Source organism: Coffea arabica, chromosome 9c (assembly GCF_036785885.1).
Source record: "Coffea arabica cultivar ET-39 chromosome 9c, Coffea Arabica ET-39 HiFi, whole genome shotgun sequence".
Lineage (NCBI taxonomy): Eukaryota > Viridiplantae > Streptophyta > Magnoliopsida > Gentianales > Rubiaceae > Coffea > Coffea arabica.
Window position 1 is genome coordinate 20928681 of NC_092326.1, and position 3878 is coordinate 20932558.

At 38.3% G+C, this 3878-nt stretch overlaps 1 long non-coding RNA gene across 1 annotated transcript; it reads right to left on the reverse strand.

Annotated features, from left to right (window-relative positions):
* Positions 1-907: 907 nt before the first annotated feature.
* LOC140013977 (uncharacterized) lies at positions 908-3520 on the reverse strand. The gene is made up of 3 exons (XR_011820823.1): positions 3034-3520; positions 1675-1737; positions 908-1054 (listed from the first exon to the last, which is right to left on the reverse strand). It is a non-coding gene; the product is annotated as an uncharacterized lncRNA (long non-coding RNA).
* Between the last annotated feature and the right edge of the window lie 358 nt (positions 3521-3878).

Sequence of the window (3878 nt, forward strand, 5' to 3'; positions counted from 1 at the left end):
AGGAGAAATTTCGGATTTCAATTTAAGTCCTGAGGGGATTTTGAGATTTCGGAATCGAATAGTGGTGCCTAATGATGAAAACCTGAGAAGGGAAATTTTGGAGGAAGCTCATCAATCCAAATATACAATCTATCCGGGTAGTAACAAGATGTATCAGGACTTGTGACAATTGTACTGGTGGGACAAGATGAAGAGAGAGATAACTCAATATGTACAAACCTGTCTAGTATGCCAGCAGGTTAAGATCGAGCACCAAAAACCTTCGAGACTACTTCTGTCTCTGGAGATACCCGAATGGAAATGGTAGCATATCACCATGGACTTCGTTTCTGGACTACCTAGAACCCAAAAAAGACATGATGCTGTTTGGGTAACTGTTGATCGGTTGACCAAGTCGGCTCATTTCTTACTTGTGAATATGAAGTATTCCATGGATAAGTTAGATCGAGTGTATTTGGAGGAAATTGTGAGATTACATGGTGTGCCCGTGAGTATAGTTTCCGACCAAGACCCTCGTTTCGTGTCCAGATTTTGGCAAAAGTTTCAGGAGACTTTGGGGACGAAGTTGAATTTAAGCACCACTTATCTTCCTCAGACGGATGGACAGTCGGAGCGGACGATTCAAACCCTCGAGGATATGTTACGCACTTGTATTCTAGATTTCGAGGGTAGTTGGGGTCAACATAGGACGTTAGTGGAGTTCGCCTATAATAACAGTTACCATTCGTCGATCCAAATTGCACTGTATGAAGCTCTTTCTCCCCCTAAGGCGTACCAGAGGGTTTGGCGGGCCGCCTGCCCAACTCTCGCCGGGACTCAGTCGTTCTTTAATCAAATCCAGAACAAATCACAAGAATAAATAGGGCAGCAATCCAAACTTAAAGTGGAACTTATATACATTGCTATCTCAAAAGGAAGTACAACCATCAAATGTACAAAGGTTCTCACTTCACCATACAACTAGCCCGTGCCAAGCACTAGGGCGAGAACCATTACAAAAGAAACAAAAGACCTAGACTAGGCTAGTCTATGCTCTCATCCTGCTCGCCGTCCCCTGTTAAGGAAAACAAAACTAAAGGGGTGAGCTAAAAGCTCAGTGAGGTACCAAACAGATAATCAAACAATCAATTCAATACATTAAACATGGAGTATCAATAATTCAAGAAACATTTACAATGGAAAGCAATAGTAACATTCATTAAAAGGATACGGCTCACAAGGAGCAATTCGTTCATTCGTTCATTCGTTCTCCTGATATTTCCCCTTATTCCTCCAATCATTTGAAAATGCATTTTTCGTTTATCAATAAACCCTCGTTCGTTCGTTCATTCATTCATTCACCCCCGTCCTGGCCATTGGCCAGTCTCCACCAACCTACAGGGTAATACTCGAGTATACCAAACGTTCACCCCAAGTCCCTAATCGCCCGACCGAGTCCGCTTCTGGCTCGAGACGACCGGTAACAAGGGGCAATGGCCAGTTCAGCCCAAAAGGCTTACATTCATGCGCAAGTAACATTTCAATCATTAAATCCTTGAAAATTGCACAGTTATTTAGGTCGAGTGCGATAAAGTACACACTCGCCTAGAAAGCTCGTTTTGAAAATCATTAAAAGCACTTAACACATTAGCAAATGATAACAACAAGCCATAGAATCAAATAAGGAACACTCACCTAGAAATGCAAAATATCGTGCAAAATATCCTTCCGGATATTACCCTTAATCACCAATGAAACCTAAGGTTGAACAAGAGAACATTATTATAGTTTATCGAGCAAAACATTTAAGGGAAACAAAGAAACCCGACTAATTAAGAGTAAAACGTGTAAAGATGACTTTCAAGTAAGAAGAGGGTTGTTTGAACCCAAGGATGAAAAATCATGTTTTAAAATGGAAAACCAATCATGGTATTGGCCTAACAAAAGTATACAAGTTCAAATAGAAACCTAGCCCTCGGGCGAAAATTTGGGCAGCACGCCCTTTGTGTTTACCTAATTTTCCAGCCATTTTGGCTTCATTATTTTTCCTCAATCAAACCAAGGTTACCCACAACACAAATTCATTTCAATAGCCATTCCATAGGCTCAAAACAATACAAGTATAGAAATCGAGCTAATAACAAATGCGGAAATGAAACTTAACAAAAGACAGATTTGACGGGTTTTGCGTAACGGACACATCCGACGCTACGCTTATCGGATTGGAATGTAATTTATACCATTTCGAAGCTAAGACAGAGGGTTACAATTTTGATGAAGACCACTTAGTCGAAATTCCAGTGTAACCTAGTCAAATTCCCAATTCGCAGAACCAAGTTCCAACTAATCGGCTAATTAACCGTACTACCTTTAAATGGCCAGATCACAGGCTACCAAAGTCCGTTTAAGGCGTTCTTAGAGGCGTTGAAAAGCTAAGAAAAAGACCTACAACTTTCATGAAGACCACTCAGTCCAGTTCTCACCCTAACTAGGTCAAATTTACCAAAAAATCTCCAGATTTTCCAGTTTGAAATTCACTGCAGAAATCAACTAGCAGTCCTGCTTTATTCACTCATATCTCAGCACACACAACTCCAATTCAGGTAATTCCAAAGCCATTAGAAAGATAAGACACAAGGCTATAAGTCTTAAGAAGACATCAACAACCAAATCAGTAGTATTCCTGGTCAAAACATCCAATTACAGAAGCTGATTATCAGTTTCGGATAAATACAGGGAAGTAGGAGTATTTTGGTCTTTTCACAGGCTACATTGCTCTGATTGAGCTGAAATTTTACAGTCAACTATAAAACATCATTCCCTACAACTTTCATGTTTTGGACTAAGGCCAAATCAGCTCCCAACATGTTCGAATTTTCAGACTAATTTCGGACAGAAATCTTGACAGAAAAGGAACACTTGAAGTTCATTTAAATTCCACCCAATCAAATGAATTTCCAGCCGTTCAAATCAGTTCCTAGCTAGTTAGATTCAACTTCCAATCATCAATCATATGTTTTACCACAAGAATCAAGAGTTAGGAAATTGGTTTACCTCAAATCCTTAAGCATACCCCCTAGCTGGCCGATTCTTTGAGGAGATGTATCCTTGAGCTCCAACTCTCCAACAAAGTTCCCTTTCTTTTTTTTTTTTTTTTTTTCTCTCTTCTCCTAGCTCACCCGATGCTGCCTTTCTTCTTCTCCAAGCTCACGGTAGCTTGTTCTTGGTGTTGGCTTTGTTTGTTTTGTCTTATGTCCTCCTAACTTAATAGCTAAGTCTATTAATAGTAAAGCAAAACAAGAGATGGGTCATGGGCTTGGGTAATTAATGGGTTTATGGCTTAGGCTTCTAATGAAATTAAAACTTAAAGGCCCAACACTAAAACTCTACTTGATCCAATGTAATTAACCCATTGGTTTACTTAGTTTAATTAAAACTAACTTAAGCCCACCAACCCAAGGTACTAATCACTCAAACCCCCGTACTAAACATGCATGGATGCACATACAATCACGAAAATATTAATTGGTTGAATTTAATTTAAACTTAACGGTTTAGTTTTGAAAGTAGGATTTTAATGATTCAATTAAATTTTTCACTTTTGGTATGTAAAATACTCTTTGAAAATTAAAACACATGGTAAAATATATTTTTCACACAATAGCTACTATAAATATCCATATTTAATTTATTTGAGACAATTTGGAATCCAGGATCTCACATCCATAATGCACCTCAAATTTAACATGTACGCACTTATACTAAAATAAATGATTTAAAAACGATACTCACTTATAAAATCTCTGAAAATTAAATGATTAATTGATTGAAAGCAAGGAAAATACACGCGGAAAAATAAAATAGAATAAAATAAAATAAAACAAGGAGAATTTTGCGGG